The following is a 12,821-nucleotide window of genomic DNA, read 5'->3' as shown; positions in this document are numbered from 1 at the left end:
TGATAATACAAAGTTTTGCAAGATATCTAGATTATTATTATGTCCCATCACGATGGTCAATACATATATCTACAAGGGCTCGAACCTGGGACCTTCCGCGTGTTAGGCGGACGTAATAACCACTACACCATAGATACGGGATAATACAAAGTTTTGCAAGAGATCTAGATTATTGTTATGTCCCATCACGATGGTCAAAACATGTATCTACCAGGACTCGAACCTGGGACCTTCCGCGTGTTAGGCGGACGTGATAACCACTACACCATAGATTCGTGGTAATACAACGTTTTGCAAGAGATCTAGATTATTATTATGTCCCATCACGATGGTCAAAACATGTATCTACAAGGGATTGAACCTGGGACCTTCCGCGTGTTAGGCGCACGTAATAACAGCTACACCATAGATACAGGATAATACAAAGTTTTGCAAGAGATCTAGATTATTATTATGTCTCATCACGATGGTCAAAACATGTATCTACTAGGGCTCGAACCTGGGACCTTCCGCGTGTAAAGCGGACTTGATAACCACAATTCCATAGATACGTGGTTATTTTGAGTTTTTGAAGAGAGCTAGCTTATTATTATTTCCCATCACGATGGTCAAAACATAGATCTACCACGGCTCGAACCTGGGACCTTCCGCGTGTTAGGCGGGCGTGATAACCACTACACCATAGATACGTGATAATACAAAGTTTTGCAAGAGATCTAGATTATTATTATGTCCCATCACGATGGTCAAAACATGTATCTACAAGGGCTCGAACCTGGGACCTTCCGCGTGTTAGGCGGACGTAATAACCACTACACCATAGATACGGGATAATACAAAGTTTTGCAAGAGATCTAGATTATTGTTATGTCCCATCACGATGGTCAAAACATGTATCTACCAGGGCTCGAACCTGGGACCTTCCGCGTGTTAGGCGGACGTGATAACCACTACACCATAGATTCGTGGTAATACAACGTTTTGCAAGAGATCTAGATTATTATTATGTGCCATCACGATGGTCAAAACATATATCTACCAGGGCTCGCACCTGGGACCTTCCGCGTGTTAGGCGGACGTGATAACCACTACACCATAGATACGTGATAATACAAAGTTTTGCAAGAGATCTAGATTATTATTATGTCCCATCACGATGGTCAAAACATGTATCTACTAGGGCTCGAACCTGGGACCTTACGCGTGTAAAACGGATTTGATAACTACAATTCCATAAATACGTGGTTATTTCCAGTTTTTGAAGAGAGGTAGCTTATTATTATTTCCCATCACGATGGTCAAAACATGTATCTACAAGGGCTCGAACCTGGGACCTTCCGCGTGTTAGGCGGACGTAATAACCACTACACCATAGATACGGGATAATACAAAGTTTTGCAAGAGATCTAGATTATTGTTATGTCCCATCACGATGGTCAAAACATGTATCTACCAGGGCTCGAACCTGGGACCTTCCGCGTGTTAGGCGGACGTGATAACCACTACACCATATATTCGTGATAATACAACGTTTTGCAAGAGATCTAGATTATTATTATGTCCCATCACGATGGTCAAAACATAGATCTACCAGGGCTCGAACCTGGGACCTTCCGCGTGTTTGGCGGACGTGATAACCACTACACCATAGATACGTGATAATACAAAGTTTTGCAAGAGATCTAGATTATTATTATGTCCCATCACGATGGTCAAAACATGTATCTACTAGGGCTCGAACCTGGGACCTTCCGCGTGTTAGGCAGACGTGATAACCACTACACCATAGATACGTGAAAATACAAAGTTTTGCAAGAGATCTTGATTATTATTATGTCCCATCACGATGGTCAAAACATGTATTTACCAGGGCTCGAACCTGGGACCATCCGCGTTTTAGGCGGACGTGATAACCACTACACCATAGATGCGGGATAATACATAGTTTTGCAAGAGATCTAGATTATTATTATGTCCCATCACGATGGTCAATACATATATCTACAAGGGCTCGAACCTGGGACCTTCCGCGTGTTAAGCGGACGTAATAACCACTACACCATAGATACGGGATATTACAAAGTTTTGCAAGAGATCTAGATTATTGTTATGTCCCATCACGATGGTCAAAACATGTATCTACTAGGGCTCGAACCTGGGACCTTACGCGTGTAAAGCGGACTTGATAACTAGAATTCCATACATACTTGGGTATTTCGAGTTTTTGAAGAGAGATAGCTTATTATTATGTCCCATCACGATGGTCTAAACATGTGCCTTCCAAGGCTCGAATCTGGGACCTTCCGCGTGTTAGGCGGACGTGATAACCACTACACCATAGATACGTGATAATACAAAGTTTTGCAAGATATCTAGATTATTATTATGTCCCATCACGATGGTCAATACATATATCTACAAGGGCTCGAACCTGGGACCTTCCGCGTGTTAGGCGGACGTAATAACCACTACACCATAGATACGGGATAATACAAAGTTTTGCAAGAGATCTAGATTATTGTTATGTCCCATCACGATGGTCAAAACATGTATCTACCAGGGCTCGAACCTGGGACCTTCCGCGTGTTAGGCGGACGTGATAACCACTACACCATAGATTCGTGGTAATACAACGTTTTGCAAGAGATCTAGATTATTATTATGTGCCATCACGATGGTCAAAACATATATCTACCAGGGCTCGAACCTGGGACCTTCCGCGTGTTAGGCGGACGTGATAACCACTACACCATAGATACGTGATAATACAAAGTTTTGCAAGAGATCTAGATTATTATTATGTCCCATCACGATGGTCAAAACATGTATCTACTAGGGCTCGAACCTGGGACCTTACGCGTGTAAAACGGATTTGATAACTACAATTCCATAAATACGTGGTTATTTTCAGTTTTTGAAGAAAGCTAGCTTATTATTATGTCCCATCACGATGGTATAAACATGTATCTTCCAGGGCTCGAACCTGGGACCTTCCGCGTGTTAGGCGGACGTGATAACCACTACACCATAGATACGTGATAATACAAAGTTTTGCAAGAGATCTAGATTATTATTATGTCCCATCACGATGGTCAAAACATGTATTTACCAGGGCTCGAACCTGGGACCTAACGCGTGTAAAACGGCTTTGATAACTACAATTCCATAAATACGTGGTTATTTTCAGTTTTTGAAGAAAGCTAGCTTATTATTATGTCCCATCACGATGGTATAAACATGTATCTTCCAGGGCTCGAACCTGGGACCTTCCGCGTGTTAGGCGGACGTGATAACCACTACACCATAGATACGTGATAATACAAAGTTTTGCAAGAGATCTAGATTATTATTATGTCCCATCACGATGGTCAAAACATGTATTTACCAGGGATCGAACCTGGGACCATCCGCGTGTTAGGCGGACGTGATAACCACTACACCATAGATGCGGGATAATACAAAGTTTTGCAAGAGATCTAGATTATTATTATGTCCCATCACGATGGTCAAAACATATATCTACCAGGGCTCGAACCTGGGACCTTCCTCGTGTTAGGCGGACGTGATAACCACTACATCATAGATACGTGATAATACAAAGTTTTGCAAGTGATCTAGATTTTTATTATGTCCCATCACGATAGTCAAAACATGTATCTACTAGGGCTCGAACCTGGGACCTTACGCGTGTAAAACGGATTTGATAACTACAATTCCATACATACGTGGTTATTTTCAGTTTTTGAAGAGAGCTAGCTTATTATTATGTCCCATCACGATGGTATAAACATGTATCTTCCAGGGCTCGAACCTGGGACCTTCCGCGTGTTAGGCGGACGTGATAACCACTACACCATAGATTCGTGGTAATACAACGTTTTGCAAGAGATCTAGATTATTATTATGTCCCATCACGATGGTCAAAACATGTATCTACAAGGGATCGAACCTGGGACCTTCCGCGTGTTAGGCGCACGTAATAACAGCTACACCATAGATACAGGATAATACAAAGTTTTGCAAGAGATCTAGATTATTATTATGTCTCATCACGATGGTCAAAACATGTATCTACTAGGGCTCGAACCTGGGACCTTCCGCGTGTAAAGCGGACTTGATAACCACAATTCCATAGATACGTGGTTATTTTGAGTTTTTGAAGAGAGCTAGCTTATTATTATTTCCCATCACGATGGTCAAAACATAGATCTACCACGGCTCGAACCTGGGACCTTCCGCGTGTTAGGCGGGCGTGATAACCACTACACCATAGATACGTGATAATACAAAGTTTTGCAAGAGATCTAGATTATTATTATGTCCCATCACGATGGTCAAAACATGTATCTACAAGGGCTCGAACCTGGGACCTTCCGCGTGTTAGGCGGACGTAATAACCACTACACCATAGATACGGGATAATACAAAGTTTTGCAAGAGATCTAGATTATTGTTATGTCCCATCACGATGGTCAAAACATGTATCTACCAGGGCTCGAACCTGGGACCTTCCGCGTGTTAGGCGGACGTGATAACCACTACACCATAGATTCGTGGTAATACAACGTTTTGCAAGAGATCTAGATTATTATTATGTGCCATCACGATGGTCAAAACATATATCTACCAGGGCTCGCACCTGGGACCTTCCGCGTGTTAGGCGGACGTGATAACCACTACACCATAGATACGTGATAATACAAAGTTTTGCAAGAGATCTAGATTATTATTATGTCCCATCACGATGGTCAAAACATGTATCTACTAGGGCTCGAACCTGGGACCTTACGCGTGTAAAACGGATTTGATAACTACAATTCCATAAATACGTGGTTATTTTCAGTTTTTGAAGAGAGGTAGCTTATTATTATTTCCCATCACGATGGTCAAAACATGTATCTACAAGGGCTCGAACCTGGGACCTTCCGCGTGTTAGGCGGACGTAATAACCACTACACCATAGATACGGGATAATACAAAGTTTTGCAAGAGATCTAGATTATTGTTATGTCCCATCACGATGGTCAAAACATGTATCTACCAGGGCTCGAACCTGGGACCTTCCGCGTGTTAGGCGGACGTGATAACCACTACACCATATATTCGTGATAATACAACGTTTTGCAAGAGATCTAGATTATTATTATGTCCCATCACGATGGTCAAAACATAGATCTACCAGGGCTCGAACCTGGGACCTTCCGCGTGTTTGGCGGACGTGATAACCACTACACCATAGATACGTGATAATACAAAGTTTTGCAAGAGATCTAGATTATTATTATGTCCCATCACGATGGTCAAAACATGTATCTACTAGGGCTCGAACCTGGGACCTTCCGCGTGTTAGGCAGACGTGATAACCACTACACCATAGATACGTGAAAATACAAAGTTTTGCAAGAGATCTTGATTATTATTATGTCCCATCACGATGGTCAAAACATGTATTTACCAGGGCTCGAACCTGGGACCATCCGCGTTTTAGGCGGACGTGATAACCACTACACCATAGATGCGGGATAATACATAGTTTTGCAAGAGATCTAGATTATTATTATGTCCCATCACGATGGTCAATACATATATCTACAAGGGCTCGAACCTGGGACCTTCCGCGTGTTAAGCGGACGTAATAACCACTACACCATAGATACGGGATATTACAAAGTTTTGCAAGAGATCTAGATTATTGTTATGTCCCATCACGATGGTCAAAACATGTATCTACTAGGGCTCGAACCTGGGACCTTACGCGTGTAAAGCGGACTTGATAACTAGAATTCCATACATACTTGGGTATTTCGAGTTTTTGAAGAGAGATAGCTTATTATTATGTCCCATCACGATGGTCTAAACATGTGCCTTCCAAGGCTCGAATCTGGGACCTTCCGCGTGTTAGGCGGACGTGATAACCACTACACCATAGATACGTGATAATACAAAGTTTTGCAAGATATCTAGATTATTATTATGTCCCATCACGATGGTCAATACATATATCTACAAGGGCTCGAACCTGGGACCTTCCGCGTGTTAGGCGGACGTAATAACCACTACACCATAGATACGGGATAATACAAAGTTTTGCAAGAGATCTAGATTATTGTTATGTCCCATCACGATGGTCAAAACATGTATCTACCAGGGCTCGAACCTGGGACCTTCCGCGTGTTAGGCGGACGTGATAACCACTACACCATAGATTCGTGGTAATACAACGTTTTGCAAGAGATCTAGATTATTATTATGTGCCATCACGATGGTCAAAACATATATCTACCAGGGCTCGAACCTGGGACCTTCCGCGTGTTAGGCGGACGTGATAACCACTACACCATAGATACGTGATAATACAAAGTTTTGCAAGAGATCTAGATTATTATTATGTCCCATCACGATGGTCAAAACATGTATCTACTAGGGCTCGAACCTGGGACCTTACGCGTGTAAAACGGATTTGATAACTACAATTCCATAAATACGTGGTTATTTTCAGTTTTTGAAGAAAGCTAGCTTATTATTATGTCCCATCACGATGGTATAAACATGTATCTTCCAGGGCTCGAACCTGGGACCTTCCGCGTGTTAGGCGGACGTGATAACCACTACACCATAGATACGTGATAATACAAAGTTTTGCAAGAGATCTAGATTATTATTATGTCCCATCACGATGGTCAAAACATGTATTTACCAGGGCTCGAACCTGGGACCTAACGCGTGTAAAACGGCTTTGATAACTACAATTCCATAAATACGTGGTTATTTTCAGTTTTTGAAGAAAGCTAGCTTATTATTATGTCCCATCACGATGGTATAAACATGTATCTTCCAGGGCTCGAACCTGGGACCTTCCGCGTGTTAGGCGGACGCAATAACCACTACACCATAGATACGTGATAATACAAAGTTTTGCAAGAGATCTAGATTATTATTATGTCCCATCACGATGGTCAAAACATGTATTTACCAGGGATCGAACCTGGGACCATCCGCGTGTTAGGCGGACGTGATAACCACTACACCATAGATGCGGGATAATACAAAGTTTTGCAAGAGATCTAGATTATTATTATGTCCCATCACGATGGTCAAAACATATATCTACCAGGGCTCGAACCTGGGACCTTCCTCGTGTTAGGCGGACGTGATAACCACTACATCATAGATACGTGATAATACAAAGTTTTGCAAGTGATCTAGATTTTTATTATGTCCCATCACGATAGTCAAAACATGTATCTACTAGGGCTCGAACCTGGGACCTTACGCGTGTAAAACGGATTTGATAACTACAATTCCATACATACGTGGTTATTTTCAGTTTTTGAAGAGAGCTAGCTTATTATTATGTCCCATCACGATGGTATAAACATGTATCTTCCAGGGCTCGAACCTGGGACCTTCCGCGTGTTAGGCGGACGTGATAACCACTACACCATAGATTCGTGGTAATACAACGTTTTGCAAGAGATCTAGATTATTATTATGTCCCATCACGATGGTCAAAACATGTATCTACAAGGGATCGAACCTGGGACCTTCCGCGTGTTAGGCGCACGTAATAACAGCTACACCATAGATACAGGATAATACAAAGTTTTGCAAGAGATCTAGATTATTATTATGTCTCATCACGATGGTCAAAACATGTATCTACTAGGGCTCGAACCTGGGACCTTCCGCGTGTAAAGCGGACTTGATAACCACAATTCCATAGATACGTGGTTATTTTGAGTTTTTGAAGAGAGCTAGCTTATTATTATTTCCCATCACGATGGTCAAAACATAGATCTACCACGGCTCGAACCTGGGACCTTCCGCGTGTTAGGCGGGCGTGATAACCACTACACCATAGATACGTGATAATACAAAGTTTTGCAAGAGATCTAGATTATTATTATGTCCCATCACGATGGTCAAAACATGTATCTACAAGGGCTCGAACCTGGGACCTTCCGCGTGTTAGGCGGACGTAATAACCACTACACCATAGATACGGGATAATACAAAGTTTTGCAAGAGATCTAGATTATTGTTATGTCCCATCACGATGGTCAAAACATGTATCTACCAGGGCTCGAACCTGGGACCTTCCGCGTGTTAGGCGGACGTGATAACCACTACACCATAGATTCGTGGTAATACAACGTTTTGCAAGAGATCTAGATTATTATTATGTGCCATCACGATGGTCAAAACATATATCTACCAGGGCTCGCACCTGGGACCTTCCGCGTGTTAGGCGGACGTGATAACCACTACACCATAGATACGTGATAATACAAAGTTTTGCAAGAGATCTAGATTATTATTATGTCCCATCACGATGGTCAAAACATGTATCTACTAGGGCTCGAACCTGGGACCTTACGCGTGTAAAACGGATTTGATAACTACAATTCCATAAATACGTGGTTATTTTCAGTTTTTGAAGAGAGGTAGCTTATTATTATTTCCCATCACGATGGTCAAAACATGTATCTACAAGGGCTCGAACCTGGGACCTTCCGCGTGTTAGGCGGACGTAATAACCACTACACCATAGATACGGGATAATACAAAGTTTTGCAAGAGATCTAGATTATTGTTATGTCCCATCACGATGGTCAAAACATGTATCTACCAGGGCTCGAACCTGGGACCTTCCGCGTGTTAGGCGGACGTGATAACCACTACACCATATATTCGTGATAATACAACGTTTTGCAAGAGATCTAGATTATTATTATGTCCCATCACGATGGTCAAAACATAGATCTACCAGGGCTCGAACCTGGGACCTTCCGCGTGTTTGGCGGACGTGATAACCACTACACCATAGATACGTGATAATACAAAGTTTTGCAAGAGATCTAGATTATTATTATGTCCCATCACGATGGTCAAAACATGTATCTACTAGGGCTCGAACCTGGGACCTTCCGCGTGTTAGGCAGACGTGATAACCACTACACCATAGATACGTGAAAATACAAAGTTTTGCAAGAGATCTTGATTATTATTATGTCCCATCACGATGGTCAAAACATGTATTTACCAGGGCTCGAACCTGGGACCATCCGCGTTTTAGGCGGACGTGATAACCACTACACCATAGATGCGGGATAATACATAGTTTTGCAAGAGATCTAGATTATTATTATGTCCCATCACGATGGTCAATACATATATCTACAAGGGCTCGAACCTGGGACCTTCCGCGTGTTAAGCGGACGTAATAACCACTACACCATAGATACGGGATATTACAAAGTTTTGCAAGAGATCTAGATTATTGTTATGTCCCATCACGATGGTCAAAACATGTATCTACTAGGGCTCGAACCTGGGACCTTACGCGTGTAAAGCGGACTTGATAACTAGAATTCCATACATACTTGGGTATTTCGAGTTTTTGAAGAGAGATAGCTTATTATTATGTCCCATCACGATGGTCTAAACATGTGCCTTCCAAGGCTCGAATCTGGGACCTTCCGCGTGTTAGGCGGACGTGATAACCACTACACCATAGATACGTGATAATACAAAGTTTTGCAAGATATCTAGATTATTATTATGTCCCATCACGATGGTCAATACATATATCTACAAGGGCTCGAACCTGGGACCTTCCGCGTGTTAGGCGGACGTAATAACCACTACACCATAGATACGGGATAATACAAAGTTTTGCAAGAGATCTAGATTATTGTTATGTCCCATCACGATGGTCAAAACATGTATCTACCAGGGCTCGAACCTGGGACCTTCCGCGTGTTAGGCGGACGTGATAACCACTACACCATAGATTCGTGGTAATACAACGTTTTGCAAGAGATCTAGATTATTATTATGTGCCATCACGATGGTCAAAACATATATCTACCAGGGCTCGAACCTGGGACCTTCCGCGTGTTAGGCGGACGTGATAACCACTACACCATAGATACGTGATAATACAAAGTTTTGCAAGAGATCTAGATTATTATTATGTCCCATCACGATGGTCAAAACATGTATCTACTAGGGCTCGAACCTGGGACCTTACGCGTGTAAAACGGATTTGATAACTACAATTCCATAAATACGTGGTTATTTTCAGTTTTTGAAGAAAGCTAGCTTATTATTATGTCCCATCACGATGGTATAAACATGTATCTTCCAGGGCTCGAACCTGGGACCTTCCGCGTGTTAGGCGGACGTGATAACCACTACACCATAGATACGTGATAATACAAAGTTTTGCAAGAGATCTAGATTATTATTATGTCCCATCACGATGGTCAAAACATGTATTTACCAGGGCTCGAACCTGGGACCTAACGCGTGTAAAACGGCTTTGATAACTACAATTCCATAAATACGTGGTTATTTTCAGTTTTTGAAGAAAGCTAGCTTATTATTATGTCCCATCACGATGGTATAAACATGTATCTTCCAGGGCTCGAACCTGGGACCTTCCGCGTGTTAGGCGGACGCAATAACCACTACACCATAGATACGTGATAATACAAAGTTTTGCAAGAGATCTAGATTATTATTATGTCCCATCACGATGGTCAAAACATGTATTTACCAGGGATCGAACCTGGGACCATCCGCGTGTTAGGCGGACGTGATAACCACTACACCATAGATGCGGGATAATACAAAGTTTTGCAAGAGATCTAGATTATTATTATGTCCCATCACGATGGTCAAAACATATATCTACCAGGGCTCGAACCTGGGACCTTCCTCGTGTTAGGCGGACGTGATAACCACTACATCATAGATACGTGATAATACAAAGTTTTGCAAGTGATCTAGATTTTTATTATGTCCCATCACGATAGTCAAAACATGTATCTACTAGGGCTCGAACCTGGGACCTTACGCGTGTAAAACGGATTTGATAACTACAATTCCATACATACGTGGTTATTTTCAGTTTTTGAAGAGAGCTAGCTTATTATTATGTCCCATCACGATGGTATAAACATGTATCTTCCAGGGCTCGAACCTGGGACCTTCCGCGTGTTAGGCGGACGTGATAACCACTACACCATAGATACGTGATAATACAAAGTTTTGCAAGAGATCTAGATTATTATTATGTCCCATCACGATGGTCAAAACTTGTATTTACCAGGGCTCGAACCTGGGACCATCCGCGTTTTAGGCGGACGTGATAACCACTACACCATAGATGCGGGATAATACATAGTTTTGCAAGAGATCTAGATTATTATTATGTCCCATCACGATGGTCAATACATATATCTACAAGGGCTCGAACCTGGGACCTTCCGCGTGTTAAGCGGACGTAATAACCACTACACCATAGATACGGGGTATTACAAAGTTTTGCAAGAGATCTAGATTATTGTTATGTCCCATCACGATGGTCAAAACATGTATCTACTAGGGCTCGAACCTGGGACCTTACGCGTGTAAAGCGGACTTGATAACTAGAATTCCATACATACTTGGGTATTTCGAGTTTTTGAAGAGAGATAGCTTATTATTATGTCCCATCACGATGGTCTAAACATGTGCCTTCCAAGGCTCGAATCTGGGACCTTCCGCGTGTTAGGCGGACGTGATAACCACTACACCATAGATACGTGATAATACAAAGTTTTGCAAGATATCTAGATTATTATTATGTCCCATCACGATGGTCAATACATATATCTACAAGGGCTCGAACCTGGGACCTTCCGCGTGTTAGGCGGACGTAATAACCACTACACCATAGATACGGGATAATACAAAGTTTTGCAAGAGATCTAGATTATTGTTATGTCCCATCACGATGGTCAAAACATGTATCTACCAGGGCTCGAACCTGGGACCTTCCGCGTGTTAGGCGGACGTGATAACCACTACACCATAGATTCGTGGTAATACAACGTTTTGCAAGAGATCTAGATTATTATTATGTGCCATCACGATGGTCAAAACATATATCTACCAGGGCTCGAACCTGGGACCTTCCGCGTGTTAGGCGGACGTGATAACCACTACACCATAGATACGTGATAATACAAAGTTTTGCAAGAGATCTAGATTATTATTATGTCCCATCACGATGGTCAAAACATGTATCTACTAGGGCTCGAACCTGGGACCTTACGCGTGTAAAACGGATTTGATAACTACAATTCCATAAATACGTGGTTATTTTCAGTTTTTGAAGAAAGCTAGCTTATTATTATGTCCCATCACGATGGTATAAACATGTATCTTCCAGGGCTCGAACCTGGGACCTTCCGCGTGTTAGGCGGACGTGATAACCACTACACCATAGATACGTGATAATACAAAGTTTTGCAAGAGATCTAGATTATTATTATGTCCCATCACGATGGTCAAAACATGTATTTACCAGGGCTCGAACCTGGGACCTAACGCGTGTAAAACGGCTTTGATAACTACAATTCCATAAATACGTGGTTATTTTCAGTTTTTGAAGAAAGCTAGCTTATTATTATGTCCCATCACGATGGTATAAACATGTATCTTCCAGGGCTCGAACCTGGGACCTTCCGCGTGTTAGGCGGACGCAATAACCACTACACCATAGATACGTGATAATACAAAGTTTTGCAAGAGATCTAGATTATTATTATGTCCCATCACGATGGTCAAAACATGTATTTACCAGGGATCGAACCTGGGACCATCCGCGTGTTAGGCGGACGTGATAACCACTACACCATAGATGCGGGATAATACAAAGTTTTGCAAGAGATCTAGATTATTATTATGTCCCATCACGATGGTCAAAACATATATCTACCAGGGCTCGAACCTGGGACCTTCCTCGTGTTAGGCGGACGTGATAACCACTA

At 42.2% G+C, this 12,821-nt stretch overlaps 26 non-coding genes across 26 annotated transcripts; all 26 read right to left on the bottom strand.

The window, feature by feature from the left end:
- Positions 1-202: 202 nt before the first annotated feature.
- On the bottom strand, positions 203-275 carry TRNAV-AAC (transfer RNA valine (anticodon AAC)). Its single transcript has one exon. It is a non-coding gene; the product is annotated as a tRNA-Val (tRNA).
- A 617-nt stretch (positions 276-892) lies between these two features.
- TRNAV-AAC (transfer RNA valine (anticodon AAC)) lies at positions 893-965 on the bottom strand. The gene has a single exon. It is a non-coding gene; the product is annotated as a tRNA-Val (tRNA).
- Positions 966-1,858: 893 nt separating this feature from the next.
- On the bottom strand, positions 1,859-1,931 carry TRNAF-AAA (transfer RNA phenylalanine (anticodon AAA)). Its single transcript has one exon. It is a non-coding gene; the product is annotated as a tRNA-Phe (tRNA).
- Positions 1,932-2,548: 617 nt separating this feature from the next.
- TRNAV-AAC (transfer RNA valine (anticodon AAC)) lies at positions 2,549-2,621 on the bottom strand. Its single transcript has one exon. It is a non-coding gene; the product is annotated as a tRNA-Val (tRNA).
- Positions 2,622-2,686: 65 nt separating this feature from the next.
- Positions 2,687-2,759, bottom strand: TRNAV-AAC (transfer RNA valine (anticodon AAC)). Its single transcript has one exon. It is a non-coding gene; the product is annotated as a tRNA-Val (tRNA).
- Positions 2,760-2,962: 203 nt separating this feature from the next.
- TRNAV-AAC (transfer RNA valine (anticodon AAC)) lies at positions 2,963-3,035 on the bottom strand. Its single transcript has one exon. It is a non-coding gene; the product is annotated as a tRNA-Val (tRNA).
- Positions 3,036-3,238: 203 nt separating this feature from the next.
- On the bottom strand, positions 3,239-3,311 carry TRNAV-AAC (transfer RNA valine (anticodon AAC)). The gene has a single exon. It is a non-coding gene; the product is annotated as a tRNA-Val (tRNA).
- A 65-nt stretch (positions 3,312-3,376) lies between these two features.
- TRNAV-AAC (transfer RNA valine (anticodon AAC)) lies at positions 3,377-3,449 on the bottom strand. Its single transcript has one exon. It is a non-coding gene; the product is annotated as a tRNA-Val (tRNA).
- A 1,031-nt stretch (positions 3,450-4,480) lies between these two features.
- On the bottom strand, positions 4,481-4,553 carry TRNAV-AAC (transfer RNA valine (anticodon AAC)). Its single transcript has one exon. It is a non-coding gene; the product is annotated as a tRNA-Val (tRNA).
- An 893-nt stretch (positions 4,554-5,446) lies between these two features.
- On the bottom strand, positions 5,447-5,519 carry TRNAF-AAA (transfer RNA phenylalanine (anticodon AAA)). The gene has a single exon. It is a non-coding gene; the product is annotated as a tRNA-Phe (tRNA).
- A 617-nt stretch (positions 5,520-6,136) lies between these two features.
- Positions 6,137-6,209, bottom strand: TRNAV-AAC (transfer RNA valine (anticodon AAC)). Its single transcript has one exon. It is a non-coding gene; the product is annotated as a tRNA-Val (tRNA).
- Positions 6,210-6,274: 65 nt separating this feature from the next.
- On the bottom strand, positions 6,275-6,347 carry TRNAV-AAC (transfer RNA valine (anticodon AAC)). Its single transcript has one exon. It is a non-coding gene; the product is annotated as a tRNA-Val (tRNA).
- A 203-nt stretch (positions 6,348-6,550) lies between these two features.
- On the bottom strand, positions 6,551-6,623 carry TRNAV-AAC (transfer RNA valine (anticodon AAC)). Its single transcript has one exon. It is a non-coding gene; the product is annotated as a tRNA-Val (tRNA).
- A 341-nt stretch (positions 6,624-6,964) lies between these two features.
- Positions 6,965-7,037, bottom strand: TRNAV-AAC (transfer RNA valine (anticodon AAC)). The gene has a single exon. It is a non-coding gene; the product is annotated as a tRNA-Val (tRNA).
- Positions 7,038-8,068: 1,031 nt separating this feature from the next.
- Positions 8,069-8,141, bottom strand: TRNAV-AAC (transfer RNA valine (anticodon AAC)). Its single transcript has one exon. It is a non-coding gene; the product is annotated as a tRNA-Val (tRNA).
- Positions 8,142-9,034: 893 nt separating this feature from the next.
- TRNAF-AAA (transfer RNA phenylalanine (anticodon AAA)) lies at positions 9,035-9,107 on the bottom strand. The gene has a single exon. It is a non-coding gene; the product is annotated as a tRNA-Phe (tRNA).
- A 617-nt stretch (positions 9,108-9,724) lies between these two features.
- On the bottom strand, positions 9,725-9,797 carry TRNAV-AAC (transfer RNA valine (anticodon AAC)). Its single transcript has one exon. It is a non-coding gene; the product is annotated as a tRNA-Val (tRNA).
- A 65-nt stretch (positions 9,798-9,862) lies between these two features.
- On the bottom strand, positions 9,863-9,935 carry TRNAV-AAC (transfer RNA valine (anticodon AAC)). Its single transcript has one exon. It is a non-coding gene; the product is annotated as a tRNA-Val (tRNA).
- A 203-nt stretch (positions 9,936-10,138) lies between these two features.
- Positions 10,139-10,211, bottom strand: TRNAV-AAC (transfer RNA valine (anticodon AAC)). Its single transcript has one exon. It is a non-coding gene; the product is annotated as a tRNA-Val (tRNA).
- Positions 10,212-10,552: 341 nt separating this feature from the next.
- TRNAV-AAC (transfer RNA valine (anticodon AAC)) lies at positions 10,553-10,625 on the bottom strand. Its single transcript has one exon. It is a non-coding gene; the product is annotated as a tRNA-Val (tRNA).
- A 341-nt stretch (positions 10,626-10,966) lies between these two features.
- TRNAV-AAC (transfer RNA valine (anticodon AAC)) lies at positions 10,967-11,039 on the bottom strand. Its single transcript has one exon. It is a non-coding gene; the product is annotated as a tRNA-Val (tRNA).
- Positions 11,040-11,104: 65 nt separating this feature from the next.
- Positions 11,105-11,177, bottom strand: TRNAF-AAA (transfer RNA phenylalanine (anticodon AAA)). Its single transcript has one exon. It is a non-coding gene; the product is annotated as a tRNA-Phe (tRNA).
- A 617-nt stretch (positions 11,178-11,794) lies between these two features.
- On the bottom strand, positions 11,795-11,867 carry TRNAV-AAC (transfer RNA valine (anticodon AAC)). The gene has a single exon. It is a non-coding gene; the product is annotated as a tRNA-Val (tRNA).
- Positions 11,868-11,932: 65 nt separating this feature from the next.
- TRNAV-AAC (transfer RNA valine (anticodon AAC)) lies at positions 11,933-12,005 on the bottom strand. Its single transcript has one exon. It is a non-coding gene; the product is annotated as a tRNA-Val (tRNA).
- A 203-nt stretch (positions 12,006-12,208) lies between these two features.
- Positions 12,209-12,281, bottom strand: TRNAV-AAC (transfer RNA valine (anticodon AAC)). The gene has a single exon. It is a non-coding gene; the product is annotated as a tRNA-Val (tRNA).
- A 341-nt stretch (positions 12,282-12,622) lies between these two features.
- TRNAV-AAC (transfer RNA valine (anticodon AAC)) lies at positions 12,623-12,695 on the bottom strand. The gene has a single exon. It is a non-coding gene; the product is annotated as a tRNA-Val (tRNA).
- Positions 12,696-12,821: the final 126 nt, after the last annotated feature.

Source organism: Phalangium opilio, unplaced genomic scaffold, assembly GCF_054372755.1.
Source record: "Phalangium opilio isolate 3A_F unplaced genomic scaffold, DU_Popi_V2 ptg000103l_1, whole genome shotgun sequence".
NCBI lineage: Eukaryota > Metazoa > Arthropoda > Arachnida > Opiliones > Phalangiidae > Phalangium > Phalangium opilio.
This window is presented reverse-complemented; position numbering and strand designations above follow the sequence as displayed.